This window comes from Molossus molossus, unplaced genomic scaffold (genome assembly GCF_014108415.1).
Source record: "Molossus molossus isolate mMolMol1 unplaced genomic scaffold, mMolMol1.p scaffold_m16_p_1, whole genome shotgun sequence".
Classification (NCBI taxonomy): Eukaryota; Metazoa; Chordata; class Mammalia; order Chiroptera; family Molossidae; genus Molossus; species Molossus molossus.
This window is the reverse complement of record NW_023425344.1, coordinates 143,547,005-143,564,232: the sequence shown is the minus strand read 5'-3', so window position 1 is coordinate 143,564,232 and position 17,228 is coordinate 143,547,005. Positions and strand designations below refer to the sequence as shown.

At 45.7% G+C, this 17,228-nt stretch overlaps 1 protein-coding gene and 1 non-coding gene across 2 annotated transcripts in view; both read left to right on the top strand.

The window, feature by feature from the left end:
- The window catches only part of CAMK1D (calcium/calmodulin dependent protein kinase ID), a 411,239-nt gene that overhangs the window by 76,428 nt on the left and 317,583 nt on the right, over positions 1 to 17,228 (top strand). The window lies entirely within an intron of this gene.
- On the top strand, positions 2,795 to 2,923 carry LOC118622684. Its single transcript, XR_004958109.1, has one exon. It is a non-coding gene; the product is annotated as a U6atac minor spliceosomal RNA (small nuclear RNA).

Genomic DNA, 17,228 nt, shown 5'->3' with positions numbered 1-17,228 from the left:
ATTTATTTATTTTTATCCTCACCTGAGGACGTTTTTGCATTTTTCTTCAGATAGAGTGGGAGAGAGGGAGAGAGGGAGAGAGAGAGAGAAACATCAATGTGAGAGGGACACATCCAGTGGCTGCCACCCACACGACCCCAACAGGGGCCTGGGACAAACTGTAACCAAAGTATGTGCCCTTAGTGGGAACCGAACCCAGGACTCTGGTCTGCAGGCCGACGTTCTAACCACCGAGCCAAACCTGCCAGGATGCTATAACACATTTTATCATTGAGCCTTGGCTCTTTGGTCCTGGGCTAGTTTTTGTGCACCTGATTGTACATTTCATCTTGTTAGAGTCCATTCACTAAACTAGCCTGTCAAGATCTTTTGGAAATCTGAAACTTTCATCTGCTTTAATTTTGGGTTATCTACAAATGTGATAATCCTATCCTATCTATCTCTATACAAGACTCTAAGACTTGCTCCCCCTGGTTGGCTTATTTCTTTGTGTCATTCACCTGTCCGACTTTTCTCACCTCTAGTCCCATTTTTCATTTCAGTGTGAAGGACATCATAAGGGAACTTGTCAGCTGTGATGTGTTTGTCTGCATATTTCCATGCTATAACAGTCTAGAAACCTGTTAGGAACCAAACTAAGCTGGGGGCGGGGGTAGGTCATACATACTCTTAGTTTTTCTGGTCGGTAATGGTAGCCCCCAAAGGTTAGCTCTTCTGCCACAGCCTCACTCTCAGGTTATGATGAAGGCAAGTTTCAGACCAAATAAACAAATGTGTATCAGCAATCAGGCAAAATCCAGGCCCTATGTTCTGATCTATCACCTGAAGCTCTGTGCCTCTTGGGTGCTCTGACCACCACTCCTGGGATAAATGCTTTCCTTGAGGCAATTTTGCTAATATTCCAAAAGCAGAACTTCATTACCTTATGATCAGGCAGCCAGAACTCCTGCAAACTGATGGCTGGATATTTTTCAGAATCCAGTCTAAGATGCAGCTATGGGCCTTGCTGGATGGGTTATTAGACCCCGTCTATTCAAGGACAGGAGTATCTAAAATGTTTTACCTCATTCTTAACACTTATCAGGCTAATTATGAAATCCCTCATTTCATCAAGGAAAAAATATTTCTGATGATCATTCTGCTAGTTAGCAGAGGATCTGGTATTACTCAAATATGGACAAAAGTACTTCTAGCCCTGGCCTTGTAGCTCAGTTGGTTAGAGCGTTGACTCGATATACCAAGGTTGTGGGTTTGATCTCCCTGGTCAAGGCACATACAAGAGTCAACCAGTGAATGCATAAGTAAGTGGGACAACAAATCGATCTTTCTTTTTCTGTCTCTCCCTTCCTCTCTCTCTCTCTCAAATCAATAAATAAAAAATTAAAAAGAAAAAGTACTTCTAGTTCCTACTTCTGGTGTAAGGGCTTCTTGGTGAGGCTGCTAGCTGACCAGCTCAGGACATTGAGCTATAACTTACATAGAGTAAAGTTCACACACCTCAACATTTTTTAATTCATGGAATGACCACCTAGATCAAGATGTACAACATTTCCAGTGCCCTAGAAGTTTCCCTGCTACTCCTTCCTGGTCAAAACACCCTCTACCAAAGGTAATTTCTATTCTGGCCTCATCAATTACCAAAGATTAGGTTTGCCTTGTTTGAATTCCATTAAATGGAATCATACTTAGATTTTTTTGATATTCTCTCATGTTGTTGCATGTGTAAATGGTTCATTTGTTCCCATCACTCTGTAGTATTTCATTACATGAAATTTAGATACCCATCCTATATGCGATGGACATTTGATTGTTTCCAGTTTGGGACTATTACGAATAAAGCAGCTAAAAGCATTCTTGTGCATGTCTTGGTGGAGGGAGTATGTTTTTGACTAGGGTAACTAACTGTTCCTAGAGTTGAAGTTTGCATTCACTGTTACATGGAGAATATCATATTGTCCATGTCAAAGGGTTTTTAAATAAACTGAAGGTGTTCTATAAAACTATATCAAAGAAATGAATTTAGTCTAGTGTGACTTATATTTAGTAAATCTGTGCTGGTACAAAGGCTGATCATTGCTTTTGTGTTCCTTGACTATAATATCTAAGCCAGAGGCTCAATTTTCTGAAAACCAAGATTCACATGTGAAAATACGTTTTTTTTTCTTCATGCCTTCTCTAGAAGTGGTGGGAAAAGAACCTTTTTATTAATTCTGCAAATAGACATCATTTTGTAATTTCGGATTTTTACTGTGGAAAAAAAAATCATGAATTACAAAAAGCTCTGAGAATATAAACTAGTTATTGGAATGAATAAGATTTTAAAATATTTATTTGTCTATTTCTTTCCATGCCATTTTATTGATTTAGTATCCCTGACTACTGTTTTTTTTTTTTTTCTTTATTGATTTTAGAGAGAGAGGAAGTGAGAGGGAGAGAGATAGAAACATCAATGAGAGAGAACGTTGATTGGCTGCCTCCTGCATGCTCCCCACTGGGTATCTGGCCCATAACCTGGGCATATGTCCTGATTGGGAATTGAACCAGCGACCTCTTGGTGTGTGGGTTGATGCTCAATGACTGAGCCACATTGGCTGGACCATGAATACTCTTGTAAAAATGTAATTCCACCCATATCGACTAGGCTGTCAGGCTTTTCTGAGGGCCTGTTTTCCTGTAACAGGTCACTAGAAAAAAAATCTGTTCACCTTGAGCATTGACGGATGGAAGTAGATTAGGGAAACTGAACTCGGACTACCTTTGGGATGTTACACTGATTTAAATTTTAAAAGAGTCTGTGTTTTATGAAAGTGAAGAATTAGGTTGGCACTCTTCTTGACAAGAATGGAAAACATTTTAGTGACCTACATCAGACACATACGTTGAAGCTATCACTACCTCTTTAGAGCACCTAACAGTAATTTTTACCAACTTTACAGGAGAGGGATCTGGGAGAATGAACCAACATTACAGGTGCAACAGTCCTGCTCAGGGGGAATCTTTCTATACATATGCCTGCACATATAATGCGGTGACATCTGTACAAGGTTATTACTGAAGCTTTGTGTGTAACACCAGAACACTGGAAGCCACCAAGTGTCCATCTGTCAATAAGGGAGTAGCTGAAGGATGGTGTGTCCAGTGGAATGCTGTGACGTCAGCGATGACAAAGATCTGGGCTCCGACAAGGAAAGATTTCCAAGTACACTGCCAAGTGAAAGAAGCAAGGTGGAGAATAGTGTGTAGAGTATGTTACCCAAGAAAGGTAGGGATATGAAAATATGCAGGCGAATTTGCTTATATTTGCATAAAGAAACACTTGAAGGGTAAACAAGAAACTAATAAAAATGCATTATCCGTTGCGGGCAGAGGGAGATGGAGTGATTTTGAGCAGGTATAGGAATGACTTCTCTGGTTGTACCTTTTTATATTGTGTTGACTTTTTGAATCATGCAGAAAACAGCCAACCAAGAAAAGTGGATCTCTGTGGGCATGCCTTTGACATTGAAGTAGACCAAGAGTAGGTGGTGGAAAGTAAAGCTGGTTGAGTGTATCCTGAAAGGGTCAGGCCATTCACACCATTTCTTTTCTCAGAGGCCAATCAGTGCATTCAGTCATTCAGTGCATTCAGTCATTCAATCCGCAAACGCTTATTGAGCCAGTCTGCCCTCTGACGTGCCATCAGTGGGAGCCTGAAGGTCCAGGCTTTCTTGGAGCTGCTGGCATTCTTGAAGGGGTGAACTGACAGACAGGTGATGAGTGACGAGGAGAGGCTCATGCCACTGGGACCAAGGAGAGGAGGTGAGAAGAGGCCTTGCTGAAGGCAGAAGGGGAGGTTAAATGCTGATTTATATTCCTATACATTGGTGGTACATTTGTGAACTATGCTGTTGCACATGGGATTATAATGTAGAGTAAACTTGATCTTTTAATTTTTTGCTATATCAGTCAGAATTTCATTTTACTGTGATATCATTATTACTTCGATTCACTTTCAAATAAAGATAAAAACACATTATGGCAGATTACTGTACCCCAATCTACTACTGTGTTGGCAGGGGACTAAAATTTAGATGACTAAAAAGTTGATTTGACCATCATAGTTTGTTTTTACAACTGTGATGCTATATTGGGGATAGTGTTATCTATATGATTTGTGACTATAATCACAGGTTATTAGTGGACAAGAATTACTATGATGTCTATCTCTTTTCCATTCAAGGAGTGGTTAAACATAAATTTTCCCTTTAACATGACATATTTGTTACAGAAAATTGAAAACACACACATATATACACACAACAGACAGCCCTTGCATTCTACATGTCTTTATGACCATCATTGTCTGAAAATACCGTAGAGATAGTTCCACAGTAGGTAATGTAGACATTTGAAACATATTTCTCCTGTTTTTTTTTTTTTTTCCTTAGTCTGATTCTTTACTGGCATATTTCTCTTTCATAGTTTCTGAAACAGTTGAAAGATGAATATGGTTATTTTTTAAAGTTTCTACACTTTAATAACTTTATAAAGAGATTTTTCTTTGTTTCTTTGGGTTCAATTAAATTTTGTGGAGACTTGAAAAACAAAGGTCAAAGCTATAGGAAAATGTGATGGTCAAAGTGCCTACATTTCTAAGTCTACAGCTTCTTAAGTCTTACTCAGATAAGAAGGGATAACAACCCATACTAGCACCCAGACTTGGGAGTCTGGAATTTTCCTGACAACCAAAGTCCCAAAATATAGATCTACCTGGAGCCAGCATATTCACAAGCAACGCCAGGTCTGTGCTTTTGTTAAGCAAGCACCAGAAATCAGATTTGTTTTAAGGGGTAAAATGTGTGGAATAATGCACATCCTTATTTCTTAATCACGATAAGCCCCACTCTGTAGAATAGTAAGATGTCCAGGGGTTGCAGGAATCTACTGTATTCCTAGCAAATGCCACTGTAGCACTCTGTTTGTGCAAGAGTCTCGGGCTATCTTTGAGGGCTGGCTCTTCCACAGCTTTGTCAGTCTGTTCTGTTGGAATCCCAGGTGAGCTCAGGAGGACGTGGTGTTTGCTTCCCAGGAGATGAGGGAAAGGGGAGGCCGTGATGAGCTCTTCCGCTCTGCCGCCTGTTAGCCTCCCATGCGGATGTTTAACCACAGCACTGGGCCTGGCTGGGGGAGGAAGCGGAGCTAGTCTGCGATGGCATGACTGTCCCACTCTTCAGTATTAATAGAGTGAAGTGATCTTGCAATCTGTGCTCAAGGATAGTGCAAGGAATCTGGAAACTGTGAGATTATGTGTCCAGTGTTTGCTAAGCTGCGTTTTCTTTCTGAATTTAATTTCCAGGCAGGAAATAAGAGCAACAGAGATGCAAAGGTGAGAAAGGATGTATGAAAAATGCAGCGATGGCGGTCTGGTTCTCTAATGCCTTTTGCTCTTTGGGGTAGCAGTTTAACGAGAGATATTATTAAAATAAGCATACATCCATATGTTCATTGCAGCATTATTTACAATAGCCAAGATTAGGAAGTAACCTAAATGTCCATCAACAGATGAATGGATAAAGAAGAAGTGATGCATGTGTATAATGGAATGTGACTGAGCCATAAAAAGGAATGGAGTCTTGCCATTTGCAACAACATGGGTGGACCTAAGGGTATTGTGCTGAGGGAAATAAGTCAGAGATAGATAAATGCCATATGATTTCACTTATATGTGGAATCTAAAAATCAGAATAAATGAACAAGCATAACAGAAGCAGACTCATAGATACAGGGAACATTTTGATGGTTGCCAGATGGGAAGGAGTTAGGGCAATGGGTGAAAAAGGTGAAGGGATTAAAACGCACACATTGGTCATTACAGAATAGTCACAGGGATGTAAAGTACAGAATAGGGGATATAGTCAATAATATCGTAATAGCTGTGTATGGTATCAGATGGATACAAGATTTATTGGTGTGATCACTTTTTAAGTTACATGAATGTCTTATCACTGGGTTGTATAGCTGAAACTAGTAAGTCAACTAAAATTAAAAATAAAAAATTATTTTAAAAAATAAGCATACCCCAAAACCATGCAACAGCCTGTGAATTCTTTTTTTTTTTTTTTTATCCTCACCCGAGGACATTTTTCCACTTTTTGTTCAGATAGAGTGGAAGGGAGAGAGAGAGAGAGAGAGAAACATTGACATGAAAGGGACACATCAAATGGCTGCCACCCGCACGACCAACTGGGGCTAGGGACAAACTGCAAGCGAGGTACGTGCCCTTAGCGTGAACTGAACCCGGGTCTCTCTGGACTGCAGGCGGACGCTCTAACTGCTGAGCCAAACTGGCCAGGGCCTGTGAATTCTTTTATGAGCATATTTTACTAAGTGGACAGTTTGTATTTCTGGCCTGTTAGGAGTTTTACTGCTGATAAGCATTTGACCATATCTGTGAGAGTCTCCAGGCAGTCAGACAGAATGAGCGTAGAATACGATAGTAAGGACAACAGAAATAGAAAGAGTCGATGTTTGCATATGGCTTTGGAGCTCACTACACAGAATCTCTGGGCTGGATGTGTCATCAAACAGGAGGGGTCAGAGGACAGACACGATAGGGCCGGTGGCTGATTTGAGGCAGGGGGCTTTTCTTTTTTCCCGAGTGAATTGCTGTTGAATTTGAAGATCAATTTTAGGAGCACTACATTTTTCATCATTTTGTAGGTGTCCTTGCATCTATGAACACAGTTTTTCCCCATAATTTATTTTGTCTCTTTAATTTTTGCCAATTATGTTTTATAGTTTTCAGTTTATAGGTCTTGTATAAGTTTTTCCTTTTTTTCATTTATTCCTCTATCCCCTCCCCTCTGGCAGTCATCAACTTTTTCTCTGTATCTATGGGTGTGTTTCTGTATTATTTTGTTTGTTTATTTGTTTTGTGTTTTTAGATTTTACATGTGAGTGAAATCATATGGTATTTGTCTTTCTCTGTCAGACTAATTTCACTCAGCATAATACTCTGTAGATCCATCCACAATGTCGCAAATGGTGAGATTGTATTCTTTTATTATGGCTGAGTCATATTCCATTTTATGTATATCACATTTTCATTATCCATTCATCTATCGATGGACACTTAGGTTCTTTTCATATCTTGGCTGTTGTAAATAATGCTGCAATGAACACAGGGGTGCATGTATCTTTTCAAATTAGTGTTTTTGTTTTCTTTGGCTAAATACCCAGAAGTGGTATTGCTGGGTTGTATAGCAGCTTTGTTTTTAATTCTTTTGAGAACCTCCATCCTGTTTTCTATAGTGACTGCACCAGTTTTCAGTTTCACCGATGTGCATGCGGATTCCTCTTTCTCCACACGTGGAGGGGGCTTTGTTCTCGGCAGTTAAGGTAACGGAGTCCTCCAGGTTGGTGAGAGTAGCTCTGCAGGTAGTGCTTCACAGCAGAGGACAAGAAACATCCTGGGTAGGCTGGGAAGGAGAAGGGGCATTTTGGGCAACATTCTGTTGAGCAAACAGTGGCTGGAATTTGTGTCAGGAGCAAACTTACTTCCAGACTAAATGGGTTAGGGCATGAAAGTAAGTGCTGAGCGTTTATATGCATAGGTATGTATTGCGTGTTGCTGCTTATTAGTATTTGTTAGTAAAGGTGGGCATTTGTTTATATTTAGCAGTTGACCCTTTAAAGTAAACAACAAGAATTTGGAACCTGCCAGCACGTGTGTCTCTACATCAACCCAGTTCCTGATGTCTGAGGTTGCCACTAGTGTGTTTTCACAACCAAGCTCCTGGCCCTTTTTTCTCACCCAGCGCCAAGGACTTGGAGGGAGTGATGCAAATGCTGAGCTGGGTTCTGCATGCCTAGTTGAAAAGTATCTCAAAATAATGCCCTGGCCTGTTTTGCTCAGTGGTTAGAGTACAGACGGTCACAGGTTTGATTCCGGTTAGGGGCACGTGCTGTGGTTGCGGTTCATCCCTGGCCCTGGTTGGGGTCGTGTGGGAGGCAACCAATCAATGTCTCTCTCTCTCTCTCTCTTTCTCTCCCCCTCACACTCTATCTGAAGATAAAATGGAAAAATATCCTCAGGTGAGGATTAAAAAAAAAAAGGAAAAAGAAAGAAAAGTATCTCAAAATAATAAAAGTCATGGGTTGTTCCCCCTCTTCTTTCCTTATGTTGCATGATTAGGTTAGACATTGATTAGAATGGTGGATGTGCAGACACCTCGCACAGGCCTCGGCAAATGTGTGTTCAGTAAATTGGTACTTCCCTCCCCCTCAGTACTGCTTTTCAGCCTCCCTGCTGAGTCCTGTCAAGTGCAGAGAGCAGTAAACAGACAAACTCGGGCATCTTGGATGTTTCATAGACTCCCATTGAGGAACACTGATCTCTAGGGAGATGTGCCACTGTATTCTTGTGACGTCATCTATACCCCAGCCCACAGACTCCAATTTGGGAAGTTCAGTTAGTGGCCAATGTCAGACCTGGTCAGTATATATTCACCCCAAATATATTGTGTCACATATCATGTTCTTTGAAATTTGGCCACTTATGTATGGCTCATCAGGCAATTAATTCTCTTAACCAGACGCTTAGATTAAATAGCACACTCATTCCCCTTCCATTCGGGATGTCAGGCAGGGAATACTCATCCCTAAATTCGGCATTTGCATGTATTGTAATACTGGGGAAATCTGATGGGAATACGCCGATCAAGTACTAGAGCTTCTAATGGAAGATTTGCGACTGAAGGATAACAGGACAACATTTCTTTTTCTCTTTTTAAAAAATTTTTTTCTTTGTTGATTTTTAGAGAGAGAGAGAGAGAGAAACATCGATGAGAGAGAACATCTATTAGCCGCCTCCTGCATGCTCCCCACTGGGGATTTGGCCCACAACCTGGGCATGTGCCCCGACTGGGAATCGAACCTGCAACCTCTTGGTGCATGGGGTCGACGTTCAACCACTGAGCCACACCAGCCGGGCAGAACAACATTTCTTCACCAGCTCAGGTAAATGAAAATAAAAACGAAATCTTCTTGCTCATCTGGGCATTTCTTTAGCAGCCACTAATTATAGCTAATCCTCAGTTACCCATAAATTCAGGGGTTCTTGCACATAATTAAAATTCTTGATAATTCTAAAATTTCACTTTGGTTTTTAGTTCTTGTTTCTGTTGAACCAGTATTATTTTAAAAACCACTTTTAACGACAGCAGTAACATTTTGAGCAACTGTTGCCAGAGGGAAGGGAAGAGAGGGCCAGATCCCTCTAAGACTCGTGGGCAGGAGGTTCTTGGGGCGCAGGTGGAATACGCATATTCAGAAGCCCCCACGGGAGAATGGGTGGTTTTTATTGGTGTGGAATTATGTTTCTAGGGTTGTAGTGTCCCAGTTTCCTCAGTCCAGTCTGGAAGAGGGGCAGTTGTGGCTTTTAGCAAAGTTAAAAATAGGGCCAGAGTTCAGAGCTGCTTCTCCATGGTGCAGCTGGGCCCAGATCAGGCATCAGGCTGGATTCAGTCCGTTCATCTATTGTGTGGGTCCCACATGGCTGTGGGCCACGTGGCGAATGCAGGGCATGAGAGCCCCCAAAGCAGTCCTGCTCAGGCAGTGAGAGAGCGAGCGAGCAAGAGACTGAGAGCTAGCGCTAGTGGACTTGCCTTTATCTGGGAGATTAAGTATTCCGGTTTTGCCCTTGCAGTGGCCACACCTATTTCGGCCACTGACTTGCTCTTAGGTGTGGTGGACAGGTCGGCACCTCCCACACCTTACTGGACTCAGATCTTACTGGACATACGTCTAAACTGCCTTTGTTCAGTTTTTTTTTTCCCATTGATTGGCGGGGAATAGACCGGGAGTAGGTTAAACTAGCTTGTCTCCCTTTACTCCTATTCTGTTAAGTAATAACCGAATTATTGTGATGGTGTCACAATGACCACTGGTTCTATCGAGGTTGTCGCATTTAATCATCCCTTTGGCCCTGTGATGAGGGTGTGCTGCCCTTGTGTTACAGATGAAGAGACAGGGAGGCTAAGTGGAAGGTCACCCACTGAGTCCTAGTGCCGGGCTGCGGCTTCAGTCTCGGACTGAAGAGCCTTTCTGTCCCTCTCAAACTGTTGCCCACCCACTGGGGGAAATGTGGGGACATGTCCTGAGAGACAGAAGGAAGCCAGAAAAAGGCTCAACTAATCCTGAATCATCAATCCTGAGTCACCAAGAATTGACAAATATTTGAGAGCGTTAGCTTGAGTTTCTTCATATAAAAGTACTGGAAAACATTGTAAGGAGCAAATGAGATAATGGATTCAAAATGCTGTGATAAGTACAATCAGCACTAAATGTGCCGAGGAAGACGGTCAGTCCTGGGAGCCTCCGCCCCTTGAGAAGAAGCTGTGCCTGGGACTGTCCCAAGGGCTGCTGACGGGATTTGGGAGCTACATCGGATCCAGGAAAGGAATGGCTGCCAGACAGAGCAACATGTTAAAGGAGGATGGTTACGGCCAGGAGCACTTTTGGTTCAGGTCTGCAGAACTTTCTGGCTAAAAGGCACGCAGGTTGTGATAAGTCATTTTGAAGCAAACCGAGTGTGTTCTGTCTCGGCCCCTAAGCAGCTTGCTCACAGGTAGGCGGAGCGCAGAAGGAATGGACGGTGCGCCTACATTCCAGCGTGCAGCGTGCAGCGTGCAGCGTGCAGCGTGCAGCGTGCAGCGTGCAGCGTGCAGCGTGCAGCGTGCAGCGTGCAGCGTGCAGCGTGCAGCGTGCAGCGTGCAGCGTGCAGCGTGCAGCGTGCAGCGTGCAGCGTGCAGCGTGCAGCGTGCAGCGTGCAGCGTGCAGCGTGCACAGCAAGAGCTGGTGGTTGGGATCCACCCTCATGTTTTCTTGATAGTTGGAACTCTGGTAACTGATGAAGTGTTCCTTGAGCAATGCCCCAATCTAAATAGTTCGAGTGTTTAATGCATGTCTAAACATTTTCACCTGTTAAAGAAAGAGAACTTCAGTTCTTTGAGGGCTACCTCAGCTTTGCTGTCATCGCTCACTCCGTTCTCTGAGGACAGCGGCTGAGGCGGCCTCTGGGCCTGGCCCGGGAACTGCGGAGCATACTGTTGGTGAGGGAACTTGGGGCGCGTACTGTTGGCGAGGGAACTCGGGGCGCCTACTGTTGGTGAGGGAACTTGGGGCGCGTACTGTTGGTGAGGGAACTTGGGGCGCGTACTGTTGGTGAGGGAACTCGGGACGGTACTGTTGGTGAGGGAACTTGGGGCGCGTACTGTTGGTGAGGGAACTCGGGGCGGTACTGTTGGTGAGGGAACTTGGGGCGCCTACTGTTGGTGAGGGAACTTGGGGCGCCTACTGTTGGTGAGGGAACTCGGGGCGGTACTGTTGGTGAGGGAACTCGGGGCGGTACTGTTGGTGAGGGAACTCGGGGCGCCTACTGTTGGTGAGGGAACTTGGGGCGCGTACTGTTGGTGAGGGAACTTGGGGCGGTACTGTTGGTGAGGGAACTCGGGCGCCTACTGTTGGTGAGGGAACTCGGGGCGCGTACTGTTGGTGAGGGAACTCGGGCGCCTACTGTTGGTGAGGGAACTTGGGGCGCGTACTGTTGGTGAGGGAACTTGGGGCGGTACTGTTGGTGAGGGAACTTGGGGCGCGTACTGTTGGTGAGGGAACTTGGGGCGCGTACTGTTGGTGAGGGAACTTGGGGCGGTACTGTTGGTGAGGGAACTTGGGGCGGTACTGTTGGTGAGGGAACTTGGGGCGCGTACTGTTGGTGAGGGAACTTGGGGCGCGTACTGTTGGTGAGGGAACTTGGGGCGGTACTGTTGGTGAGGGAACTTGGGGCCGGTACTGTTGGTGAGGGAACTTGGGGCGGTACTGTTGGTGAGGGAACTTGGGGCGGTACTGTTGGTGAGGGAACTCGGGCGCCTACTGTTGGTGAGGGAACTTGGGGCGCGTACTGTTGGTGAGGGAACTTGGGGCGCGTACTGTTGGTGAGGGAACTTGGGGCGGTACTGTTGGTGAGGGAACTTGGGGCGCGTACTGTTGGTGAGGGAACTCGGGCGCCTACTGTTGGTGAGGGAACTTGGGGCGCGTACTGTTGGTGAGGGAACTCGGGGCGGTACTGTTGGTGAGGGAACTCGGGGCGGTACTGTTGGTGAGGGAACTCGGGGCGCGTACTGTTGGTGAGGGAACTCGGGGCGCGTACTGTTGGTGAGGGAACTTGGGGCGCGTACTGTTGGTGAGGGAACTTGGGGCGCGTACTGTTGGTGAGGGAACTCGGGGCGGTACTGTTGGTGAGGGAACTCGGGGCGGTACTGTTGGTGAGGGAACTCGGGGCGCCTACTGTTGGTGAGGGAACTTGGGGCGCGTACTGTTGGTGAGGGAACTCGGGGCGGTACTGTTGGTGAGGGAACTCGGGGCGGTACTGTTGGTGAGGGAACTCGGGGCGCCTACTGTTGGTGAGGGAACTCGGGGCGCCTACTGTTGGTGAGGGAACTTGGGGCGCGTACTGTTGGTGAGGGAACTTGGGGCGCGTACTGTTGGTGAGGGAACTTGGGGCGCGTACTGTTGGTGAGGGAACTCGGGACGGTACTGTTGGTGAGGGAACTTGGGGCGCGTACTGTTGGTGAGGGAACTCGGGGCGGTACTGTTGGTGAGGGAACTTGGGGCGCCTACTGTTGGTGAGGGAACTCGGGGCGGTACTGTTGGTGAGGGAACTTGGGGCGCCTACTGTTGGTGAGGGAACTCGGGGCGGTACTGTTGGTGAGGGAACTTGGGGCGCCTACTGTTGGTGAGGGAACTAGGGGCGGTACTGTTGGTGAGGGAACTTGGGGCGCCTACTGTTGGTGAGGGAACTCGGGGCGGTACTGTTGGTGAGGGAACTCGGGGCACGTACTGTTGGTGAGGGAACTCGGGGCGCGTACTGTTGGTGAGGGAACTCGGGGCGCCTACTGTTGGTGAGGGAACTAGGGGCGGTACTGTTGGTGAGGGAACTTGGGGCGCCTACTGTTGGTGAGGGAACTCGGGGCGGTACTGTTGGTGAGGGAACTCGGGGCGCGTACTGTTGGTGAGGGAACTCGGGGCGCCTACTGTTGGTGAGGGAACTAGGGGCGGTACTGTTGGTGAGGGAACTTGGGGCGCCTACTGTTGGTGAGGGAACTCGGGGCGGTACTGTTGGTGAGGGAACTCGGGGCGCCTACTGTTGGTGAGGGAACTAGGGGCGGTACTGTTGGTGAGGGAACTTGGGGCGCCTACTGTTGGTGAGGGAACTCGGGGCGGTACTGTTGGTGAGGGAACTCGGGGCACGTACTGTTGGTGAGGGAACTCGGGGCGCGTACTGTTGGTGAGGGAACTCGGGGCGCGTACTGTTGGTGAGGGAACTCGGGGCGGTACTGTTGGTGAGGGAACTCGGGGCGGTACTGTTGGTGAGGGAACTCGGGGCGGTACTGTTGGTGAGGGAACTCGGGGCGCGTACTGTTGGTGAGGGAACTCGGGGCGCCTACTGTTGGTGAGGGAACTTGGGAAGTGTCTGCAGAAGCCAGGCTCCCTTGTAGGAAGGCTCCCCTCTAGATTGGTCTTAATTCACATGAAGCTTATAAAATGTTCTTTGGGCGGTTTTTTCATTGAAATTTTTATTGATAATTGTAGATTTACATGAACTTGTAGGAACTAACAGAGAGAGATCCTGTGTACCCTTTGACCAGTTTCCTCCAAAGGCAACATTTTAGAAAACTAGCGCAAAATATCACAACCAAGATGTTGATATGGATACAGTCCACCTGTGTCATTTGTTTAATCTGCTGATTTTATTGAAGTATTTTAAAAGTGATTTTAAGCCCTGGCCGGTTTGGCTCAGCGGTTAGAGCATCGGCCCGTGGACCAGAGAGTTCTGGGTTTGGTTCCCGCTAAGGGCACGTACCTCAGTTGCAGTTTGTCCCCGGCCCTGGTTGGGGTCTTGTGGGTGGCAGCCAGTCGATATGTCTCTCACATCGATGTTTCTCTCTCTCTCTCTCTTCCCCGCTCTCTTCCTCCTGCTCTATCTGAAGATAAATGCAAAAATGTCATCAGGTGAGGATAAAAAAACAAAAGTGATTTTAAAATGGTGACGTATGATTGGGGAGAATAAAAGCCAGGTTGTGGTCTCTCAGGGCAAAGGTGAATCCAGAACTTCCTGGACACTGTTGGATGAGGCTGGTTCCAGCTGCAGAGGAGGGCTGCGTGTGGAATCACCTGGGGAAGCGGGGTCCCTGTGGGGGAGGGGAGGTTTTCCCATGGAGGTACGGGGCTGAGAACAGTAAAGAACTGTATTGCAACTCAAAGAGCAAGGAAAAGCACTGTCCTGTATTTTCCAAGGATGAGCCGGCCCCCTGTTGGATGCCCTTCCTGTCTGAGATCCCCCCTTCAGCCCCCCCCTCCCTCCAGCCTACATGATGCGAACATGTGCAGTGAATGGTTCAGACTTGCAGGGGCCCTAAATCTGGTCTACACCCAGATCCCAGACCACACCCTCCCTCTTCTGAACCAGAATTTCCAGAAGATTTGAGAAGAATTAGCTGCTGTCTTTGTCATCCTTTTCTTTTCATGCGGTTGTTTTTCTTTAATTAGATTCAGGCAAGCAAATAATTAGTTATTGGGGGGCTGGGGAGTGTATCTTTTATTTATTATTTGGCAGCCTCTTCCTGGTCCCAAATCCCATCTGCATTCAGCAGCCTCAGGTCCCAGAAAGGTGGGTCATGAAAGCTCATGGAAATGAAGTCAACTTCTCCATAGGGAGAGATGCCTAGTGCATGAAAACCTGCAGCTCCCCTGGTCCAGGGGAAGCCGGTTGAGGAGAGGCAGGGAGTGGTGTCCTCTGGGCAGTTCCTGGGGTTCTTGAAATCACTGCCCCACTGAGCCCAGGGGGGTTCCTCTGAAGTGGGAACTTGGTCTTGTTTCTATTTAGAGAGGGAAGAACCATGTAGTATTTTTATACTCCTGAATTAGATTCAGCATTCTAGGTGAAAGCATAGAGGTTCCCCCCCCCCCCTCCCCTTTTCCTATGTAGACTTAGAAATGTCTGGATTTCAGCCTGTACTAGTAACTCCAGCAGTTAGCTGTCCTCTGAGCCAGGTGCTCAGGTGGGGTGTGCAGGCAGCATTTACATAATATCCCTCATTTGGTCTGCTGCCCTCTGCCATAGATTTGGAAAAGAAAAGACACACCTTTCACAGGAATTACTAGTCCTTACACAAATAACCACATCACAACAACTTCCTGTGTGGGAATGTTGATAACTTTTTCCCAGGAAAAGTTAATATAATACAATGCTTTGCACAAGTATTTATAGTATAATATTATGTAATAAGGGTTCAAGAATCTGGCTTTTAAATTTGCAGTTTCTGGAGAAAATGATATTATATTTTACTCAGAGAACAATTTAGTTGAAATGACTCTTTCAAGGGATTTGAAAATTCATGTGTTTAATCATTCTTTTAAGCCTTTGTGTATAATTGGTTCTCATAGAAGCTGGTTATTCCTGGCAGAATTTTTTCTCTTTCCTCACTTTTTTGGCTTAGTAGGTTATTTTTAAGTATTGGACATTTTCTTTAGGGAATAGTTTGATATTTCAGTAAATGGATGACTATCAGAAAAAAAGGATGGTGAACTTTGACTGCCTTGGATTTTTCTTTGATCCTAAGATTTATCTCAGTGATTCCAAACATTCATATTAGTAAGCAGCCAGATAATTAGGTTTTTCAGATTGCTTCAAAATGTCCATTATCATGTAAACACAGCTCGCTGCATTTGCCTCCCAGATTTCATAATGATTTTCTTTGCTTTTGAAAATTTTGACTTTCTATGTAGTACAAATAGGCTGGCTTTGGTAAATTAAGGAATGTGTGCTTCCTCCTCACCCCACCCCATTATATGATATATAAAAATTTAAAGAAATACCCTGGCCAGTTTGACTGAGTCGTTAGAGCGTCAGCCCACGGACCAGAGTCACGGTTCGATTCTGGTCAAGGGCACATACCTCCATTGTAGTTCAGTCCCTGGCCCTGGGTCCTAGTCCCTGGTTAGGGTCATGCGGGAGGCAACCAATCGATGTGTCTCTCTCACTTTGATGTTTCTCCTTTTCTCTCTCTCTTTCTTCTTCCCTCCCTCCCTCCCACTCTATCTGCAGATAAATGGAAAAATATCCTCAAGTGAGGATTTTAAAAAGAATATGAAAATCAACTCTAATCCTGCCACTCAGAAATAACCACCATTACATTTTTTATGCATTTCTTAGGCTTTCCATTTCTTAGTTCAAGAAGGTGAACCCATTTCTTAGTCGTTGGTGTGAGGCTGGCTTGGCCTATCAGGTGACTATGTGAAATGGTTTTGGGTCTTTGACTAGAGCTCAGCAACCCAAACCTGAGTGCTAAAGGTCAGGAGCTATCCTGGCTGCCAGGGTGCTGGCTGAGGGCCCTCAGCTCATGTATGGTACTGAGAATCAAGGAAGGCAGGATTTGAGCGCCCCCAGCCTCCCATTTGGGTTCTCCACCCATCTTTCTACCTGCTGAGTGGGTTTCAGATTTCTTCCTTTACTGATAGTGCAATAATAAGGAGAGACACATTGCAAACGTTGTTTCTGAGCTTGACTGTGAGTCCCCATTTAATCTGAGATCGTCTCTGCTGTTCGTATCCTTCTCTGTTGTTCCTACTCACTTTACCGAAGTGCGAGGGCGTTTTGAGATACAGATGACAAGCTATCCATGAGGTTCCCCATCACTTGTCTCTCTTTATTCATGTCTAAATTATCACATGCCTTAATGGCTTAGGCCCTGGCAAGACCCGTGAGCCTCAGTTGGTCTGTGTACCACATCACTGATGGCTCAGCCCAGTGTGGCCTTTAATGCCTTTATTCCTGTGATTATAAACCTCGCCTCTCTTCCTCTCACTGGAGCGTACCCTTCTTCCTTATGGAGGTCTCATGCAACTCCATTCCAGCCTGTCTCATTTTCTTCTCCCTTCATTCCTGGTCTCAGTTGTACTCTTTTTATGTCCAGCATTCATTCTTTGAACTTTGATTGAATGTCTTGTATGTGACAGGCCCTTTGCTAGAGGCCAAGTGTACAGCATACAGGGATGAGCAGCATAGTGACTGCCTTCCAGGACCCCATTTACCTGGGGACCTAGGCGGACAGCTGAATGTCCAAGGTGGGGACCACTCCAACAGTGGGCACAGGCCAGTGGAAACAGAGGAAAGTGGGCATAAGTCTGTC